We start from the raw sequence: 22,617 nt of genomic DNA on the forward strand, positions 1-22,617 counted from the left end.
CGCCTTTTTTGTTTTGAAAAAATCAAAAGAAAATGATAAAAATTCAAAAAATAAAATCCTTCGAGAGGTAGTTATATTACTACATCTACTAGTTAGGAAAATTAAAAAACTTAAATTTGGACATGTTTTGCAAAAAATGTAGGGAAAATGTAAAACGGCTATAACTTTTGCATACGATGTCGGAAAAAAACCGTATAATATATCAAAATGTTCAGAACGAAAATCCGCTTTCAATTTTGACAGCCTACAGCCTGTTTGCAAATTTTTAGAATCCTCAAATTCTAAAAGGAAAAAAGTTATGCTCAAATTTCAGTTTTTTTTGTATTTTCGTTAAATCTGGTCAAACTATGGTCAAACTACTTATTCAAGAAGTATTAGTGTTATTAAATAATTATTCAAGAATATTAGTGTTACTAAATAATTATTTTAGTTTTTTTGAATTTTTGTCAAATCTGGTCAAATTGTGGTCTAACAATGGTCAAACTATTTATTCAAGAAATATTAGTGTTACTAAATAATTGTTTTGGTTTTTTTGAATTTTGGTCAAATCTGGTCAAACTGTGGTCAAACTATTTATTCAAGAAATATTAGTGTTACTAAATAATTATTGTTTTGTACAATAATAGTTTCAAACTCAAACAGTAAAATGTGTGACTTCATGCTCAAGCTAAATTCCTGAGGGCTAATAGGATTGGCATCGTACTATTGTCAGGAAAACAACAAGTGCAGACTTGGAAACGAAGGAGAATAGAACCCGAAAGTTAAGCGTGCTCGGGCTGGAGTAGTGAGAGGGATGGGTGACCGGTCGAGAAGTTAGATGATTTGGAATGATGAGGGGTGATTAGAGATTAGAGGCTAAATTGAGCAGTGATGAGGGGTGGGTGATTAGAGATTAAATTATAAAATAATTCAGAAATTTGAAAATCGAGAAAAAAATTAAAAAAAATTACCTTTAGTCCTGGTTGATGTTACAACCGGGACTAAAGGTGGAGCTGGTGGAGCTCTAGCCAGCGGCCACGTGGAGGGCCTTTAGTCCCGGTTCCTGATTGAACCGGGACTAAAGGGCCAGGGCATTAGTAACGACCCTTTAGTCCTGGTTCACAAAACCGGGACAAAAGACCCTTACCAACCGGGACAGAAGACCCTTTTTCTACTAGTGAAACAATATTTAGCATATACATGCACCCATGAAGTGAAGATATATCTTGCAATCCATCACTGGAGTATTTATTGAGAAATCTATCAGTAGAGTAATCTGTCGGTGCGGTTAGTTTATTTTTGTGCTTATGTGATATACTAATTTCTAACTAGGTGGGAAATAAGATACAAGATCAGGTTTGTTCAGTTCATTACATAAACTGTCTGCATCAGCCACACATGCTGACCTATTTTTCTCCTGCCGAAATTAAGTGATGCTTTAATTTTGGCTAATGCATCAATGCAGTGCATGGTGTGGTGTACTCGACAGTTCTTTGGAGGGTTTAATACATATTTATCTATCAACGTACTAATCCATGTGCTTTAATGTACTCCTATATTTGCCATTTGGGAACAATTTGGTGGTATATGTGATGATGTCTCATGTAGTTCATTTAACCTAATCTGTATAAAACCAAATATATTGCAACGCTGGACCTTATTTCTTATAGATTGTAAGCATATTTTTGGACTCTGGGTAGTTTTTTCCCTAATAAAGGAACCAAAGTATCTGCTCAAACATACAGACAAAAGTTTATAACAAAGTATCTGCTCAATATATGGTTAGTTTATTTTTTAGCAAGACATGAATGTAGTATGGATTAAATTTGCTTAGTTATATATAAAGCTATAACACTATATGATTGAATGGGGTGTCGTGCTATGGATGCTTATACTGATATATTTTTCTCCTATTACATCCTTCATGTTCCAGCTCAGTGGTTAAAGTAAAGCCCTAAATAGGTACAAAGAACTTCCCTATGATTTTTACATGATCTGGAGGACCTAATTGCTGGCCCACTCCTAGCAGCTCCACTGTATCATGCAACAGATCAAGCCATCAAGAATAAACTCTTAGGGTTATACAGCAAGTTACATTCAGATTTATTTAGAGCGTGTTTTACAATATTGTCCATAACTACTATTGATCTAAACAATAAATGTGAAAACCATATTATGATCTTTTTATTTTCCAAATACTTAATATAGCAACACTTCCAAATAATATTTTCTAGATTTTATAGGTTGCACCTGCAGAATCTGCTACGCACAACCCGCGCGCGACGGGCCAGATCATACTTGAAGGTGCGCCGCGGCGAGGAGGAGCCATCAAGTGCTATACATCATCTTCAAGTGTATACTGTGTCTCACATGATGTATGTACACATTTGCATAGTGCCGAGGGGGCGTATTAATGTTTATAGGTTCCAAGAATCTGATGTGCCATGTTGACATTAACGCATTCTTAATTATTAAGTACTACAAAGTTCTGGCCACTACTTCAATAGAATTATATTGTGTGGGTATTCATGTTTATAGGTTCCAAGAATCTGATGTGCCATGTTGCCATTACCATATTCTTAATTATTAAGTACTAAAAGTTCTGGCTCCCTTCTCTGGAGATAACTGCTCCATGTGTTACATGTTGTAATAAAGTTCAAAGAAAGATACATTGGCGTTTTTATCATGCCGGTTCCATTACATAATTTGTAGATAAATTGTAAACTGCTTATTGTTGATATATTTATCTTTCCTTTTCAGAACACACAATATCTAAGCAAATGGAAATGCCATGTCTCTTTTAGTCTGAACGATGCATAAAAAATATGAGTGCTATATCCCCTAGAGTTAATAAATAAGTTTTCAGTACGACATCCACATCATCAATCTTTATGGATTTTGTTTTCATCTACATGAGCACACACTACGTTGTATCTTCATCTTAATTCTAGATGCCAAGTACATGTTCTTTGGTGTTATAAAACTGTACTGAATTCAATAATCAACACTTAGATTAGTTGCCGATCCCGAGAACGAAGATATGGAGAGCATGGTTGCTTTGGTGGAAAATATAAGATGGTCGCTGAGATTTCATATCGTTTTTTTGCATAAGAAACCCCATTGTATTTCAATAGATAGTTGGGTACACTAAAAGTTTTACCTAATAAAATGCCCATTTTCGTGGTGAAGCTGTTCTTAGTTGGGTTGGAACATGTAGGCATGCATTTGTGGTAGAAGTCAACACTCTATATGCCATTTTGACTACTTTTTCTTATAGCAAGCCTGGTAGACCAACTAGCCACAAGCTTAGCGCGAGGTATATAGGAACATATGGTTGTTAAATTATTTTCAAGATGGTCTTATATTTCTAGAGATCTCATGTTTATTCTTCTATGCTTCGCTGTGTTCAATCTAATATGTCTAAAATATTGTAATCATATTTATCTAGGCAATGTAGAAAAATGCACGTTTACAAACAATAATATTTTTGTAATATGTCTAAAATATTGTAATATTCTTTATCTCGGCAATATAGAAAAATTCACGTGTATGAACAATAATATTTTTGTAATATGTTGCCATTTCTGGTCGTATATTCAAATTTAGACTATTCGTAAATGAAAATTTTATATTCTTAAAATTCTGACGAGCTGGTAACCAGTGGTGGTGGTACTGATATACTAGAGATTAGTTATATGTACTCAAATGAAATTATATATTTTTATCAAATTTAAGAAAAAGATATACTTAATATTTTTTTATAAACTAGCCCGTGCGAATGCACGGGTTGATAACTAGTGTATGCTAATCGTGTTTGTATCTTCTTGATGCTCCATCTTGAGGCAATCAAATTAACCATTTGTTGAAAAGAAAATAACTGCTAGGTAATACACCCATCGTTCGGCAAGCTCATGAATCAACAATCCACAAGGCACCAGGATCAGCACCCTTAGGTGACGTATGGCGTGCCAACATGGTCGCTTCCTACATGATCGCGTGAACGGTGAACTACCTCCTGGAACACTGCATTGTTCTCCTCCTTCAACAAACCCATCCAGTATAACGAAAACAAGCAAACTGTAAGGATAATCACAACTAGCGTTCACCTCACACGCCCTGAAAAGTGATTTTGTTTCGAGTAGTCCATATACCCAAACATGCAGGAAAGCAAACAACCAAGAAATACATTGCGACAAGTTTGTAGGACAACAACTGACCGTAGTAACTTTTTTCAATAATGCACCAAATAGCTCTAGCCACCCAAACTAAAAGAATGAGTGTCTAACTGTTTCACATTCTTTGCAACAAGAGCATAAATGATTGCCATACAAGCTTTTTTCATATTATCTCTAGTGCCACATCAAGATTTTAATTTTTTAAAGGAATAACAACTTTCCTCGATTAACTTATTATTTCCCCAATGTTAATTAGTATTTAAAATTTCTATATGTATTTAAAACTTTAGTTGTGTATTAAAAAATCAGTAATCACAAATTAAAATAAATTTCATTGCACTTGTACAAAAAGTTGATCGCACGTTGGGAAAATTATTTATCGGCTAGTGTGAAAATGTTCATCCTGGATTATTAAAAAGGTTTGTGTATACAAAACACATCGGAAAAAAAACTTGATAGCAAATGTATAAATATAAACCAAAAAATGAAATTAAAATAAATGAAAAGTGCACAAACAAGAACAAAAGAACTGGGAAATATCTGAAAGGCGGAAAAAATGGTACAAAAAAGAAATTCTACATCAACCTAACTAGGCCTGGCTTGATAATGTTGCCTGCTTGCTCTCTTCCACGCATAGGACACTGGAATATGTAGTCCCTATTTGTTGAGACAAAATGTCACCATTTTCACCAGGGCTAAGTATCGCTCATACAAATATTTCATATGTCTCGCCAGAAGGGTTTTTCTATGAGTCGTTATCAGGCCAGACCATTTCTTCTCTTCATGGCAAGCGAACCAGAAGGCGCTACCTCGATCGATCGCTGTTGTTCGTCTATTTTTTCTTATTCTTCTTTGTTGTGTACTTGTTGGATTAGTGTGGTATTCACCTTTTTACTGTCTTTTTTTAATTTTCTTTGTGGCCTTTTTTGGGTTTTGCTAATTTAATCTATGGGGTTTTATTGGGGTTTTCATGTTTTGCATGGTTTCTTCAAGTTTTTTCTGTTTTTGCTCCTTTATTTTTATTTATTTTATTTGGTTTCTTTTTTAATTTTTCTCGGTTTTGATCATCTTTTCTCCTTATGTTTCCTTTTTTCTCAGCACATGTCCACATTTTTCGTAGGCACTGTGCATTGATCATATATACCAAGAACATTTTTTACACGTTTAATTTTTTTAAATATATGTTCAACATTATTTTCAAACATATATTTTGATGTCTATTCTTTTGATATACATTTTATATTTTTTGTATACATCCAAAACATTTTTTAATAATTTTTTTAAATACATGATGAATATTCTTTCAAAAAGATTTTGATTATTTTTGATATATGTTAAAAGTCTTAGGAATCCCTGTCGAAACATTTTCTGAATGATACAGAACAATTTTTACAGTGTCCAAACACTTTTCAGTAAAATATCAAAAATATATTTTGAACTTGTAACAATTTTCTGTATCCGGTTTGTTGAATTACACGATTTGTTTTCATTGTATAAACCTTTTTCTTAAATGTCATGTACAGGTTTTATGAAATGCGCCAATATTTGTAAATGTCACACATTGTTTTGAATGCTATAAACATATTGCTGAAATTACTCTAGAAATTTTTTCCAGTGTGTTAATCTTTTAAAACTCCAAGATTTTGTTAAAAGTAGTTCTAAGTTCTGGGAAGTAGGTATTTCAAATGATTTAAACTTTACTAACATATTTAGAAAATCAAACGAATAAAAAAACTCGTATGTGCAGACATGTTTGTTTTTCCTGTGGATGCTTGGAACTAATTGGACCAGTTTCGTTTAGCTAGTGCTGCAGGTGACGCTTGTGTAGGTGTCGCTATGAGCGGTACCTAGTCGCTCTCCGCCTTTCGCACGGGGAGAGCAACTAATCAAGGAGTACTCCTTCAAATGCCCCCGCAAGGGTCACTTGGGCTGGGCTACGCCACTTGGTGAACTCTCAGCCGCCACCACGTGTCGCGCGATGGGCGTTCTTTCCGAATTTTGTTTTAATTTTTATCTTTTTGCATGCGTTGTCGGCTTTTAAATACATTTTTTTAATTTTTTCGGCTTTTCGGAAGTCTTTCTGTTTTTCTTAGGTTTTGGACCAAAAATCTTTTTCCAATTTTTTGACGCATGTTCTTTTTTCCCCCTTTCGTAAGGCACAAATTTACTTTTCATGGAGGCACGTGCATAATTGCTTATGCGGCCGTGTCTCTCGCAAAAGAGAAAAAAAATACTTTTTTCCTTCACAAGAGACACACATTTACTTCTCATGGAGGCACAGATTCGTTTTCACGAGAGCAACGGTCGTGCCTTTCGGAAAAGAAAAAACACATTTTTTTTCATCCGTGAGAGGCAGGAATTTCTCATGGAGGCATGGATTTGCTTATGTGATACACACGACCATGCCACTCACAGAAGGAAAGAACTCGTTTTTCTTTAGACTACGAGAGGCACGGATTTGCTTCCGAGAGAGACACCACCGTGCCTCTCGGAGAACGAAAAAAACACGCAAGAGGCACCGATTTACTTCTTGTGAAAGCATTGATTTAATTCCGCAAGAGGTAGAATCGATGAGATGCGGTTGCGGAACGTGGGCATCTTGACGCAAAATGCAACGTAAAGGACCGCAATTGCTATTGGACGCTCGTAGCAGGAAATTCTGGAAGCTTCACAATATGGGCAATAATATTGACATATTAGACAGTACAAGCCATCCAGTTTTGGGAACGGTTCTGAATCTGTTTCAAATTTTCAGTTTTTCTATTATTCGTATGGAATTAAAATTGTATTTGAAATTTTAAAAATGTTGAATTTTACAAATAAATGTTCAAACAATTCAAAAAATGTTTGCATTTGTCATAATTTTACATACATTCAAAATTTTCATGTTTTTATAAAATCATTAAATATTCTAAAAGTGCTCCATTTTTCAGTTTTTCTTTGCATGTGAAAAAATGTTTGGGAGTTTCTATTTTTTTGAGATTTTAAAATTTTGTTCAAAATTTCCAGAAATGTTCTAGTTTACAAATTTGTTCACAAAGTCAAAAAGTATTTGTGAATGTTAGAAAATGTTAGTGTCTTGAAACAATGGTTCAAAATTTCAAATTTTGTTTGCTTTTTCCAAAAAAACTTTGCAATTTCAAAACATATTCACATTTAAAAAGTGTTCACTTTTAAAAAAAATGTTTGCATGTTTAAAAAATCAACTTTGAAAATTGTAAATTCATCGCACTGGTATGGCAGCCCGTTCTCCATAGTATTCTACAAGCAGTGCAGAGTTTTTTTAACAACCAGTGCAGAGTTAATGCATTACTTTGATATAGACTACATTTTCAAAACTCGTACAATGGCCTGCTCGCTACAACGACCACTAATGGGGCAGCCGCGACCAGGGCGGCGTCGTCGTGCCGCCCATGTGGAAATTTCTCTCGGAAAAAAAAATAAAGCCACTTACTTTTCACCATGAAAGAACAACAACTTGCGATTGATCTCTAAACTAGGTCTCTATTTCTCTTTGACCACCCCAACAAGGTATGCACACTCTTAACAGGCCGCGTGGAATCAGGAAAATCTGATCCAGATTTGTTTTACGTTCTTTGTTTCTGCGTTGAGATCAACAATATGCCCATGTTCCGACCTCACTAGTTAGAAAGATTACTTGTAGATTCTTCTTCCCGTTTTACTCCTGGTTCTCTTTATAAACCTGTTGCTCAACCAAAAGTCCCCACATTAGCAAAACTCTAACCGATCCTGTATCTAATCGTAAGGGAGGATAAATTCGGTTATCCTCCTCTAGGCTGCACTTAGCCGACCCCTAAACTGATTAGAGGACGATAATTTGTTTGTTTATTTCTCAACTGCACTAAAATAATTTTTGGTACCATTCTGGAACAAAGGACTCCACCATATCTTTGAAACTGCGAAAGCTTAAAACAATTTCATTTCTTTTTAATATCAAACCATAAAGGATGATCAGATTCGGTTCAGTAATTAGGCCATCATGTTGACCAATCAAACCAATTGGAAAATTAATCATTCATCGTCTCATCTCGAATCGCTTTCACCGTTGGATTCTTCGTGTCAATATCTTCAAAACTAGATCTCATGTTGATAGGTTTTGACGAATCTTTTTTTTTCACGAAAAAAACCCGGACGAAAAGACCGAACTAGGAGCATGGGTTTTTTCCCTTTCCGAAAGACGCACGCCCGTGCCTCTCACGAAATCACAACCGTGCCTCTCGCGGAAGCAAAACTGTGACTCTCGCGGATGAAAAAAGAAGAAGAGAAAACACGTTTTTTCGTTTCCGAGGAGGCATGGCCATGACTCTCACGAAAGGAAAACCGTGACTCTCGTGAAAGAAAAAGAAATAGAAAATGTATTTTTTTCGAGAGGCATGGCTGTGACTTTCGTTAAAGCACAACTATGCCTCTCGCGAAATTAAACTGTGACTCTCGCGAAAAGAAAAAAAACCAGAAAATGCTTTTTTTTTCATTTCCAAGAGGCGCGGCCGGGTCTCTCGCGAAAAAAAGAGAAAGCGTTTTTTGCGCAAAAAAAATTTTCTCGATTTTTTTTGATGGAAAAGCTAAGGAAGACCGGTGGAAAAAACGTCTAAGAAATCATTTAAAAGGCCGAAAACGCGTGCGAAAAAAATATAAAAAAACAGAATCGTTGGGAGCGCGACACGTGGCAAATGGCTGAGAGCGCGCCAAGTGGTGCTGATCGTTGCGAGGCTCCCAAAGGAGCGCTCGTTAACTAGTTGCTTTCCCTGAAGCCGTCTCTGAGGAAATGTCCGAGGGCCTCCTGATGGGCTGTCTAACGTAGAACATCCTCGCGGATGATAGGTTCTAAAATCTCAGATGTGGGGATCTGCATCAACGATCTCCACCGACTCTCCTTTCGTTTCGCTTTTGAGTCGATAATGATCAGATCAAATCTTGTATGTATCTCATAGTGGTACTGGGCATGTTTGTAGTATGTTTTTCTTTCTTCTGGTGCGTTACCGTACAAAATCTGACCAAGGGATGGATGGATTGTGAGATTTCACAAGTTTTGCCAGTTTTTTTACTTAAATCTGGGCGGTTCTTAGGCAGATGTCGGACATGCCTGGCTTCTTTTGCCTGAAGCCTCGGTTGTGACTTAGTCAGCTTTGTGGGCTTGGTTGGGCCTTGGCTTGGCTTGACCTAGTAAATGTAGGATACCAAATTTTCAGAGACTCTTCTGTCGACATTTCAGGGGTTCAAGTTTGAGTTCACTAGGAGGTGCGCTAATGCAGCTGCTCATGCTGCGGCAAGAGAGGCTGTTGTTCAAGGTCCTAGTACTTTCATGTGATTGTTCCTGTTCAATCGGACATTTCAGGGGTTCAAGTTTGAGTTCACTAGCGCCCTGTTCGGTATCCCTCCGCTCCACAACTCCAGGAGCGGAGTTGGTGGAGCTGTTGTACAAATCGAAGGAGTTGTGGTTTCTCCGCTCCACAGATTCTGGGAGCGGGTGATTACCGAACAGGCCCCTAGGAGGTGCGCTAATGCAGCTGCTCATGCTGCGGCAAGAGAGGCTGTTGTTCAAGGTCCTAGTACTTTCATCTGATTGTTCCTGTTCAATCGGATATAAACTGCCTATTACTGAATAAAGTGGCTAGAGAGGGCGAATTCTCGACAACAAAAAATTGCTCACTAACATTACGTTGTTTCCTGGACCGGCTCATTGGCGATAATGTTAGCTCAAATTGCGGTTTATGTAAGCTACAAGAACCTTCCTTCCGCTTTTGGGAAGGTTTTTTCCCATTCTTCTTTGGCTTTTCTGGTTTTTTATTTTCTATTTACTTTCCTTTTAATTTGTATCCCTTTATTATTTTTTTCTTATTTAAATTCTGTAAGCATTTTATGAATTAGGAACATTTTTAAAATTCGTGATGATTTTTAAAATTCATGAATATTTTTAAATTCGTGAACATTTTTCAAATCCATAAACAAATTTTCAAATTGGTGATCAATATTTACATCCGTGAACAGTTTTTCAATTTGATGGACTTTTTTTTTCAAATTAGCAAACATATTTCGAATATGCAAACATTTTCTGAATTCAAGAACAAAAAATCCACAATTATCTACAGTAGAGAATTTGATATGTTTCTGCATAGAGACTTGGTCAGCCTTAATTTAAGTTTCACCTAGGACAATCTTTCTTTTTTGCGAACAATTAACTTGAATGAAAACGAAAACGTTTACTTTGAAAAACCAGGACAAGATAAGTGTGTGGACCCATTGGCCATTATGCCTCTCACCACTAGACACATTCCATGTGTTGGTGCTTACATACCCGAGGGAGTACTAGACCAGTAGTAGAAAACTGCAGGGCTGCGATGTGGATTGTGGAATGGCCGACTTATTTGTTGGCAACTTGCATGTATCGAAGAAAAGTTGGGAGGAAATATAGAAGAAAAAATGTGGAAGAATGGTGCCGGCACCAGGGAGGAAGAGGAATCCCAGCATGCACACGTGCCACCTCTGCTTGTGCTTCCTTCTCCTTGCGTCCACCGCCACCCTCCGGCCGCCGTCACCGCTTCCTCTTACTCCACCGCCTGCCCATCCCTGCCGCCCGCCCACGACCGCCGCACCGACGCCGACGACGCCCTTTCACTGACCCGCTCCTTCCAGATCTCCGCCGGCCAGTTTTCTGGTGGCGCTGCCGGCCTGTTTTCCCCTCAAGATGATGGTCCCTACAATGACCGCTCGTTCGCCTTTTTCCCACACGGCATCTCCCGCACCCAAGACCCGGCTCTCCTCCACCTTACCGCCACCTTCACCCTCACCGGTCTCCGCAGCCCCGGTGGACGCCGCGACAATTACAGCTTCCCTGCGCCCGTCTCCTTCGTCCTCGACGGCCACTACTCCTCCGCCTCGCTGCAGCTCTGCATGGTCGGGACGGGCACCGAGCGCGGAGAGGACGGCTCCCTCAAGCACTATCCCGACGTCGCCCTCCGCCTCCGCGTCCCCAGTCCTCCCACCCTCGCCGATCCATTCGTGACCGGCAGTCTGGAGGGCGGCTCCGGCCTTGGGACTTTCCGCCTCCGCGCGTACGCCGAGGGCGACGACTACAGGTACGGCTCCGAGCGCGCGGCCTGCAGCCCCAGCCCACCCAAGCACCCGGACAGGGAGTCGCTCCGGGCGCTCGGTGGCCACAACTCCCTGTGCGGCTACCTGAAACAACAGCTCATGGCCTCGTACGGACTAGAGCACGGCGGCGCTCCGCTTCCCCGGATGCGGAGCATCGTGTCCGGGATGCTCTGGAACTCGACCGACGCCGGCTCTGGACTGATCCACGGCGTGATAACAGCGTCGAGCATCGACGACCAAAGAAGCTCCACCAACCTCTCCGACGTGAAGTACAGCTACAACGACACGGTGCTCGACGAGGCCATGAAGCATTACCTCAAGATGAGCCAGGAGAAGAAGATCACCCCGGGTTCGCACTTGTTCCCGGATTTTAACACTACTCACCGTGACTTTGAATTCGGTTTCTACGGGCCGGACATCGGGAGCGGACACGCGGACCCTGTCACAATCGGCTCGGCGATGCTCGCCGGCGAGAGGCTGGCCGCCGATGACGCCTTCTTCGAGCACACGGTGGTGGCCGTGGAAGACAAAGAGCCGGTTCTGCTGAATGTCAGCTACACCATACGCTACACTGCCCCACCTGATAACTGGGTGCGCCCTACCAATATGTTCAACTACTCAGTTGGCTATGAGAAGAGAAAGATCTCAGCAGAAGGTGTTTATGATCCCAACAGGGGCATCCTCTGCATGGTCGGCTGCAAGGAGCACAACGGCTCCACGGACTGCCAGACACTGGTAACGGTGCAGTTCGCCTCCCTCGATTCCAAGGCGCAAGGGCACGGCACCGGGGTCATCAGTAGCCTCAGGGACAAGACCGACCGCCTCTTCTTCGAGAAGGTCGACTTCACCTCCTATGGGATGTACTCCTCGCAAGTGTTTGAGGCCGTATCGAGGATGGACATGGAGAGCGTCCTGCTGCTGGCCTCCACCACGCTGTCGTGCGTCTTCACCATCCTGCAGATCCTCCACACAAAGAGGAACCCGGAGGCGGCTGCGGCGACATCGATCACCATGCTCGCCGTGGTCACCATGGGGTATCTCGCCCCTCTCGCGCTCAACTCCGAGGCCCTGTTTGCAAGCAGGAGGAGCCAGTACTATGACTTGTACGACTCCACGACCCGGAGGCTAGAGATGAACGAGGTCATGATGAGGGCGCCTACGCTGATCGCCTCCGTGCTGCAGCTGCGCCTTCTTCAGCTGGCGTGGTCAAGCCGCCGCACATCCAACGTGTCCGAGAGGACCGTGCTGTGGACATGCCTGCCATTGTACGCGCTCGGAGGAGCCTTCGCCGCCATAATCCACGGGATCAACGCCGGTGCCATGAGCGGCGACCCGTCAATGATCAGCATGGGTGAAGGGCTAGCGACGATCTGGGAGGACCTTGTGTCGTACGCGGGGCTGATACTGGATGGCTTCCTCCTCCCGCAGGTCGTCCTGAACGCGTCCTTAGGAACATCCAGAGTTGGGGCGATCTCGCCGTGGTTCTACATAGGGGGCACCATGGTCCGTGTGGCGCCTCATGTGTACGATGTGGTCAGAGCCCATGTCTACAAGCCGAGTATGCACTCCTCTCACCTGTACCGTGGCGACCTCTTCGGCGTCGGGTGGGACGCGGTTATACCGTGCGGGGCAGTGCTGCTGGCCTTGTTCTTCTTCTTGCAGCAACGGCTCGGAGGCACCGCATCGCTTCCTTCGCAGAGGAGGAGATCGGGTGGATATGAAATGGTCTCCAACATTTAACATAAACACATGGGAGTTCTCCTTCTGTGAAACAAAGGATGCACCTTTGGTTGGTGGATAACATGTACTCTCTTCGTCCCGAAATAAATTAGTACTGTAAAGTTAGTATAAAATTGTACCAAATCAGTGACACTTTGAGACGGGGAGAGTATTATTGTTGGTTTGAAAGCAAAGTATGTATCTTATGTGTCGTTGAAAATTTGTACATCTGCATTTCAATATGAGATAGTACTTTTTTTATGTTAAGAATACAAGGAATACACGCACATGCCAGCAGACGAAGACGAATGGCGCCTAATAAAAATAAGGGAGAGTAAATGATGGAGACAAATAACGATTTAACGTGATATTGTCCATTGATAAACCACCGCAAAGCCAAGTAATTGTGGCATCTCCTACTACTGGTATGATCGCTAGCTAATTTTGTAATTACTGTTGCTTTTCAAAAGGACATCTGACCCAAGGTGGTACGTATCCTATAAAAAATGTCACACTCATTAATAGAAATGTGATAACTCCAACACTAAACAAGTTCCCTAGGACTGCTATAACTCGCATGATATTGACCACGAAAAATATGAAGCCAGCTGGCCATGTCGTGTGGTGGTCATCTTCGGTGTGAAACCGGACATTTTGGATATGTGAAATGAATTGTTTTCATGTGTGAAACTAATTATTTCAAATATATGAAATAAAGCGAAACAATTTTTAGTTTATGAAAGTGCTTTCAAAGATAACTGCAATATGTTAAACAAAAACTAGTTCAAATATATCCTTTTTTAGTGAAACCAGTGATTTGAAATAAGTGAAATCAGCGAAACATGTTTTAAATCTGAAATTAAAGGAAACAGTTTTTATGTATTGACTTAATCAAGTGTTTTTTAAATAATTGAAATATTTTTTTAAATGAGTGAAATGTGCATTTTAAAATATTGATTTTTGAACGAGTGATTTTTTTTAAACCAGTGAAATAGTAAAAATTAAAACTAGTTCACATGTATCCTTGATTGAGCTTGTTCTGAAGATCTTCTCCCTATGAATTATAATATACTCCTTCCATTCCTAAATATTTGTCTTTCTAGAGATTTCAACAAGTGACTACATACGGAGCTAAATGAGTGAATCTACACTCTAAAATATGTCTATATACATCCGTATGTGGTGGTCCATTTGAAACTCTAGAAAGACAAATATTTAGGAACGGAGGGAGTATAAAAAAGATAGAAAACGGAGCTATGGTTCAGAAGATATCTATGATCCAAATTTTTACTAGTATCAAATTAAAGAGCAAAACGTTTATTATCAACCAAATGAAATTAAGGAAACGCAAGCCACGTCCTGTGGTGGACACGTGTCCCTGTGGACCCGTCACCGCTCGGTCTAGCCTTATCTTCTTCCCGCACACAATCTCCTCCTCCACTCATCTCTTTCCTCTCGTTTTCCCTTTCCATCTCTGTTCGTCACGCCCAGACCTCACCCGACCACTGCTACAATCCACTAGGAGAACGACGGCGAGCACCGCATGCCGCATCTCCACCGCAGTAGCTCGGTCGCCGCATCAGAAGTCGCCCGACGTGAGCTTCATCGCAGCACCCCGTCGCTCTCGACCTCTCGCGACATCAGACATCGCAGCACCCCGGAGCTGCAGTGCACTGCTCGCCGGTGGCTCCCGATGCTGCGATGCAGCGCTCGCGCGGAGGCCCGGAGCTCGGAGCCACAAGGAAGCTTGACCGGCAGCTGCAATGGAGCTTCACCGGCGGCACCATAAATTGCGATGAAACTTCACCAGCGCCACAATGGAGCTTCACCGGAACACCGCGAGGAGCTACGATGCAGCGGGCAGTGCTGCAATGGAGCGCGCCGGTGGCTGCAATGGAGCGCGGCTGGGGCTGCAACAGAGCTTCGCCGGAACACCGCGCGTCGTCTGCAATGGAGCTCCGTCACGGTTGCAATGGAGCTTCGTCGGGATGCCAACAATGTAGCGTGGAGTTTTTTTTTTTCGCGCGATCGTGCTGCCGTGGAGCTTCCCCGGGGGTCGTAGGTGTTGTGCATTAAAGCTTTGTTCTTCGTCGGCTCCAGTGTTGCTGCGTTGGTGCTCTGCCGGTGGCTCCGGTGCTGCAGCGTTGGAGCTCTGCCGATGGCTCCGGTGGTGCGATGTCGCTGTCACAGTCAGCACGGTGAGGTGGGATTGATGGCGAGCACCATCGCTGCAGAGGAGGCGTGGCTGGATTTGAGGGCGAGCGGTTGCGTGCGTTTTCTGCGTTCACCCGATCCATCGGGCAATCTAACGGCTGGCTAGGCGGCTTATGTTTGTGTATTATCATCCGGACGATTTGTAGAACGGGCCAATTAAAGAAGTCGTTTGCATGGGAGAGATAGAATACTTTGTAATGCATGTTGCGCTGCATATGCACAGTTTCTCCTGTAAAAAAGCTGCACATTGATGAGCTCCACGTCTGTATTTGTATGTTTTGTTAGTCCTGTGAAATGTACTATTCACCTACAAGCATGGTTAATAGTATAGCCAACATCAGGCTATATAAAGTTGTCACATTATCTAGAGCCATTTTAATAGCCTACTAATACAATAATTACTCATACTAGTATACTATATTATTAATATGTGACTCCATCTTTTATCTCACAAACTATGTTGGAGCTCATGCTACAACCGGCTACAAGCTGATAGTCCGCTTCTCTTTTCTCTTTCCTCTTCTTTCTCCTCCAACTAAGTATAAATACTATATTTAAATTCTTATAGTCTGCTTATATCACCTTATTGTATTTGCTCGTACAAGAGGGAATTAGTTTACAAGTTTATACCAAGTTAGACTGCAACCGGTGGGCTTTGATAGACACAAGGACGGACACATTTTTACAGGTTTCATGGAGTGTCACATGTGGCATCATTTGATTGGGACTAACACCATTCTTAAAATTTAGGATGACGGAGAAGTTAGCATTAAGGGGAAAAAAATTATATGAGACCAGGTCTCACGATTAGCAGGTGAGACCCGTCCTGATGGATGACACGTGACATTCATAAATCACAAAACATCTAATCTCTCCCCCCTGATTTTAAGTGGGGGGTGGAGGATGCTTTGAGATTTGTGAATGCCACGTGTCATCTATCAGGATGGGTCTCACGTAAGACCTGGTCTCATAGAATTCTTTTTCGCACTAAGGCCTCCGTAAAAACCCGTTGTTTGTGTTAGGAATTAATTGATTAGGTTAATTAATTATTAATCATTGCTATGTCGGTGCCATTTTTGACAACTGCCTCCTTTTGTAACTGCCTTGTAAACTGGGCATAAATACGGAGGTGGATTAGGAGCACTCGGCGACGACCACCTACGAAATCGCTGCCGCACGCATGCAACCTTGGGATATGTGCCGTTTGGCTGTAAATCATTATAGCCTGTTCTTGCTCATTTATTCTTTCTTGTCCTGTCCGACCTTGTACAGTAATATTGTCCCTACCTAATTAATGTACTCAACCATCGCCTACCTTGTGGAGTGTTCTGCTTGCTCGCAAGCACTGCGTAGCCAGATTTGAAAACCAGTTGTCCCCTCGGCTGGCTGTAGTGATTTCCGCTTTGAAAATTTCGCCATGCCTGTTCGTTTGCTGTTTAACAGAAGTCTTTTTCTGGAGTTCTTTTTTCGCGGTAGAAGATGAGCAGTCCAGCAGATCTGCTTGCTCAAGAACCAACCGGCATTGAATCCATGTAAGTTCTTTAGTTTTTGAACAGATTCGGAAGCATAACTGCTTTATTAGATGAGTAAGTGTTTATTTTGCTTTTGCTACTCTCCTTCAAGATCGAATGAAGAAATAATAGCCGACCAGTGCGCCGCGGGGATAACTCAGATGTCCGTCAAAGAGGCGCGGGCACTGTCGACGGTAGCTGAGGCAGACGAGCTGGATTCTTCTAATGGTAGCACAGAGCAGCACGTCTCAACAGTTCTATACGGAGATCCTGGATCGAAATCAAGGACTCCAAATGTGATTGATGTCGAAAGGGAAAAGAGCAATAAACTCGATTTATGAGCTTGATGCACACGTACAGAAGGTTGGAATTCTTAAAAGATTAATTATAATATGGACATGTCCTCAACATAGGAATTTAACGTGTTCTCCTAATTTGTATGTACAGTTAATCATATTTGTATGATATTGACACGGGACTGTTGTTTTTTTCAATTACAGTCACAGACACGGCGTGATGCCTGACGAACGAGCGGCTAGTGCAGATAGGATTAGTGCACTGGAATTAGCATTTAGAGGATTCGCTTAGAGGAAAGGAGATGCAATTGTTGTGCCTTCTTTGGGCTTGACATTTGATTCGCTAGGAGAGGCTTACGACTACTACAACATGTATTCATGGGAGTGCGGTTTCGGAATCAGGTACGGTAAGAGCCGTACAAATGTCAAAGGTGCTAAAAGCATGCAAGAGCTGCTTTGCAACTGCAGGGTAATCAAACAAACTATATAATCCCTGTTTATCTACACCTTTCCAGACATTTTGATGGTTATTGAATTTAGTTTTCTTTCTCATTAGGGGAAACCAAAGAAGGCGAACTCTACCTCTTCGAGAACAGAGTGTCCAGCGATGATTAGATTGCTGAGAACTGAAGATGATGGCTGGTACATATGTGAGTAAAGAGTCTCTCACAACCATGAGATGTTACACACATGCGCAAAGAAACTGCACTTCCCTTCACATCGGCACATTGACAAATACACCAGAGAGATGGTATCTCAACTGCGTCAGAATAATGTCAACCTCAGCAAAGTTTACAGCATAATTGACACTTTTTTTGGTCGCATAGAGAATGTTCCTTTCACCAAGAGATGCCCGAGGACCTTGTGCGCGAAACTAAGCAGATACAAGGCAGATGAGGATGTTAAGAAGACAATGGATTATTTTGCTGAGCTGAAGCAGTCTAACCCTGAATTCACTTATACAGTTCGTGTAGACAGTGAGAGTAGAGTTAGAACACTGATATGGACAACTGGGAAGAGCAAATTACAGTACCACTACTTTGGTGATGCTGTTATGTTTGATACTACCTACAGGACAAATCTATACAACATGCCATTCGGACTATTCGTTTGTGTCAACAACCATTTCCAGAGTGTCATATACGTAGGCGTACTTATGCGTGATGAGAAAGTAGAGAGCTTTAACTGGGTTTTTTGGTAATACATTTCTTTGAATTAAAATTGCTTGGATCTGATAGTTTCCCATATTAATGTATTATCTACAGACCAAGCAAGAGCCATGGAGCTATCTATTGAGCAAGTTTACTCAGATGCAACACATCGTTGGTGTAAGTGGCACGTTTTAAAGAAAGCAAAAGAATCACTCGGGACTTTGTACAACAAGCGGAGTGAATTCAGGGTTGAATTTCACAAATTAATACATGAAATGTTGACTGAAGAAGAGTTTGAAAAACAATGGAAAGAGTTGATTGAAAAGTATTCACTGCAGAAGAATACTTTCCTCATACAGACTTATGAAAAACGACATATGTGGGTGAAACCTTATTTTGCAGGGAAGTTCTATGCCTGAATGACTAGCACACAGCGCAGCGAAAGCGCAAATCACATGCTCAAGAACTACATACCTCCAGGCTGCCCTATGAATCTTTTTGTGAAACAATATAGCAAGCTTCAATTCGACAGAGACCAGGAAGAAGGTTTCCAAGAAAAACGGACTAGACTGGTAAAAGTTTCAGTACTGATTTCTGTATTACTCTGCTGTTGAACATAAAATTTATCAAACCAAATTCATTTTATAATAACAATATAACTAAATTTTTCAGGGAGGTATTCTACCGAAGGCAAACACTCCACTGGAGAAGCACGCAAGCAAAATATACATGAGGACAATGTTTGAAATGTTTGGGTCTTATATGTATGCAGCTGGCTCGTACACTGTATCGAAGATAACACCGAAGAAATTGTACAAAGAACTCATGTGAATGCAGAGAAAAGGAGAAAGTACTGTAAGACTGATTTTGAAATAGAAATATCCGATGATGGGGAAAAGTATAGATGCCAATGCGGACTATTCGACCACATGAGTATGATATGCTGCCACATAATCAAGGTATTTTCGTTGCAAACTATGAAGTACTGAAAATGTAACAATGTTCTATGATTGCTAATGTTGATTGACATGTTATTCGTTGTATTGTCAGGTGATGATGGTATTGGATGTTAAAATGATCCCGGCACACCATATCATGAAACGATGGACAGTAGATGCACGTGACATCCTACCAGACCATCTTAAACATTACCAGAAAGACATGGGTCCTATTGAATCACCAACATACAGACACTCGGCTTTGTACAATGCCGCATTCGAGCTAGTCAGACTCGACGACACAAATGTCAGACTCGGCTTTGTGCAATGGGTAACAACATTAGTATCTATGGCACCAACACCAAATGAATGGGCCAAAGTTTGGCCGTAACTAAACCTAAGTTGAGTTCCAGCAGAACAAAGGTACCTGAAACTTTTCCTTTCCACAATATGATAAATCGGACATGGTGCATACAGCCTCATGGGATCTTTGAACATAGCATCTTCAGGTGTGCAAGTGCCCTTCAAACATCTCAAACAAAGGAGACATGGCAGACTACCCAAGAAGAGAAGATGGTCCAATTTTAAAAGCTGGAAGTGAATAATCACATTGCATTCAACAAGCTTGATCATAACATATCTTTTACAGTAAACATAAACCAGAAATAAAAAAATATAGATTAGAAAACAAAGCTACATTCGAATTCCTTGCCAGTGGTGATCGATGGTTGATGGGTTCGCTTGCAACTTATTGATGCAAGGGATGTTATTTCCTTTCCATAAGTCATTTTATAATAGAAAAATACATTTGGTTTCTGCATGCATTCAAATACCTTGCTATTTTGTTAAAAGGATAACCTTGATACTGGCCCATGACCGAGGGTTGCCGTATTGACTTATGTATGATGTTGCTTACTAGTTTGAGCTAATTAAAGCGGAGTTGATTAACCAACGTTTGGGGGTGACAAGAGAAATAGTGGGGGAAGGGAATCAAGGTAAACAAGAATAGTTTGTAAAAGGGTTGGGTGAGCAGGAAACACCAATATGCAGATGAAAATAGGGCTAAATTAATTGGAACAGTGATTAGCATCAAATAATGTCGAGAAGCAAGCCCAAAACACTAGATTTCAATTCAACAACAATGCCTTATGATGCAACTAAACAACCCTACATCCATCAAAATCAGATTAACAGCCAGCACATGCTTAATATTTTTTGAAACATAAAATACACTAGACTACATAAAGTAGGGGTGGCATCTCATATTTTATATGACTAAAATAAGGACTTTGATGTTCTGCATGGAAAGGTTTTCCGTTTGACATTGATTACCTCTGACAGAAACTGGTGATTCTACTATAGTATATGACCAAAAAGCATTATGGCAGAATAAGAGAAATAGGGAAAATGACCCCCCCCCCCCCTATGTTTTTATAGTATCTCTCCAAACCTCCGCTCTTCTTTCTATCTTCTATCTATATTTAAATGAGAGATTTTATGGTACATCATACTACCTGAAACAATGTGTAGTATATAATGGATCCAATGGTCGGTATGAATTCTTCAAATTTTTGCTATAGGACATTTCGTAATTAACTACTGGTGTTGATTTTTTTTCTTTTTTAATTTTATAATAATGCAATTAATAACAACGCGATGCCATTGCCATCTCGACGACACAGCCATCTCAGTTCGTCTGGCATTCCTCACTCGACGGCTCGACGCAGCCGCCCTGCGGCCGTCTCCTCGGTTGCATAGGGTCGACCGCTCTGCATTGAACGGCCTCCGGTCGCTGCTCCCAGATCTTCCTCCCATGCATCCCAGCAACGACGAAGCCGCCTCGTCCCGCACAGCGGCCTTCTCCCCGTCTGCACGTCCTTCGTTCCGTGGCCTGAAATGGCTTCCCCTCTGGCCCTCTCTCCGTCACGCACGTACATCAGCTGGCGCCCACTAATCTAAGCACGCTGCATGCACGCATGCAACACACGTCGGCACCGGTACGGGACGTGTGGTGGCCTCCGTGTGGTCGTGGGAGGCTCAGGCCGATGAACATGTCATGGGGCAGCGCTTGAATCAGGGTCCGTGGTGACGGACGAAATGGGCACCGTTGCAGCGTCCGTGCGCTCTGGGATGGGAGAGACGGCGCCGGACGAGCTGGGCGTGGGCGATGGCAAAGGGTGGGCTGACAATGGCCGGCTGCAGATAACAAACTCTACTGTACATACAAAGGTGCGGTAGCCGCTGGCAATGGCGATAGAGCAGGATGTGCCAAAGGAACGATGATGACTCCGTGAAATTACAGCTATGCCCTTCACTTGATTTGGAAAGGAATCTGCCCGCGGGATGGATTAGTAGCGAACTACCCAAAACGCCCCTAATTTCTCAATATACTACTGAAAACTTTGTGTAGTACTAGCAAAAAAGCACGTGCGTTGCAATGGGAGAAAAAACATAACACACCCTCTTAACTCAACAACCATCACTCAAGATCACAATAGGTCCATCTCCTTTATTTTTGCGAGGCATCATATTTGCGATGGCCTCGGTGTTCACACTAAACAACAAAAAACGTGTGTTGAATACGGTTAATCCTAATACGTCTCTCTCTCTTTTTCTCTCTATCGCAATGGGAAATCTGTTGTTTTCTCCTGTGACATTTTTCAGAGGTATGCATGTGTAGTTATCGATATTTTCTTTTCCCTATATGGTTATAGTGGGGTGTTTATTTGCAATCTGCATCGCCGCCGGTATGAAAAAAAAACAGATTTTGCGCTATAAATTATAAGTTTGCTTTCATAACAATATTTTAAAAATATTTAACAGGTAAAATTAACATCATATTTAGATTCCACACATTTTCTAATAAAATTTCATATACAATATGTTAAAATCAAAGTTACGGTTTAAAAGATACAGATAATTTAGAAAATCATTTGGTTTGCCTCAAATATATTCCAAAATAATATTTAAAAATAATTAAAAGGTAAAAATAATCTCATATTCATATTCTACATATTTTTCTAATCAAATTTTATATATAACATGTTCAAATCGGAGTTACGATTTAAAAGATATGGATGATTTTAAAAAGCATTTGTTTGACTTAAATATGATCCGCGGATGAATTACCTAAAATATTAGGAGAGGTTTAGAAAAATGTAAAATAACTGTTTGGGTGTGCCTTAAATCCGGAAGCCCTCCTCCCCGCCCGCGTCTGTGTCGGCACCGGTGCTGGATACTTAGGTGGTTCCTCCTGACATAGACACAGGGTTGGCTGAAATGAGATGGACACAAGGTCGTTCATCAACAAAATAATTTAATCCTCATTTCACCCAAAGGAATCAAAATAGAGAAAAACACAAAGAAAGAGAATATAATAGAGAATGCATCAGATCTCCAAGGCTAAAAGAGTGACATCTGACATCACAGAAACGCCTCAGACGCAAATTACCCATCTAACTTGTATCTCCTTGTCGGCATGAGCACAGCTCTTCCAAAACTGCTCAACAAGAAATAGTGTC

General features: G+C 41.3%; 1 long non-coding RNA gene, 1 other non-coding gene and 2 pseudogenes across 2 annotated transcripts; 2 read left to right on the forward strand and 2 right to left on the reverse strand.

The window, feature by feature from the left end:
- Positions 1 to 8,120: 8,120 nt before the first annotated feature.
- On the reverse strand, positions 8,121 to 8,204 carry LOC119273889. The gene has a single exon (XR_005135022.1). It is a non-coding gene; the product is annotated as a small nucleolar RNA Z102/R77 (small nucleolar RNA).
- Positions 8,205 to 10,605: 2,401 nt separating this feature from the next.
- On the forward strand, positions 10,606 to 13,220 carry LOC119273168 (annotated as a pseudogene).
- Positions 13,221 to 16,554: 3,334 nt separating this feature from the next.
- LOC119273559 lies at positions 16,555 to 17,646 on the forward strand. Its single transcript, XR_005134905.1, has 4 exons — positions 16,555 to 16,732; positions 16,824 to 17,074; positions 17,212 to 17,476; positions 17,564 to 17,646. It is a non-coding gene; the product is annotated as an uncharacterized LOC119273559 (long non-coding RNA).
- A 4,830-nt stretch (positions 17,647 to 22,476) lies between these two features.
- Positions 22,477 to 22,579, reverse strand: LOC119273886 (annotated as a pseudogene).
- Positions 22,580 to 22,617: the final 38 nt, after the last annotated feature.

The sequence above is a fragment of the Triticum dicoccoides genome, chromosome 3A, assembly GCF_002162155.2.
Source record: "Triticum dicoccoides isolate Atlit2015 ecotype Zavitan chromosome 3A, WEW_v2.0, whole genome shotgun sequence".
Lineage (NCBI taxonomy): Eukaryota > Viridiplantae > Streptophyta > Magnoliopsida > Poales > Poaceae > Triticum > Triticum dicoccoides.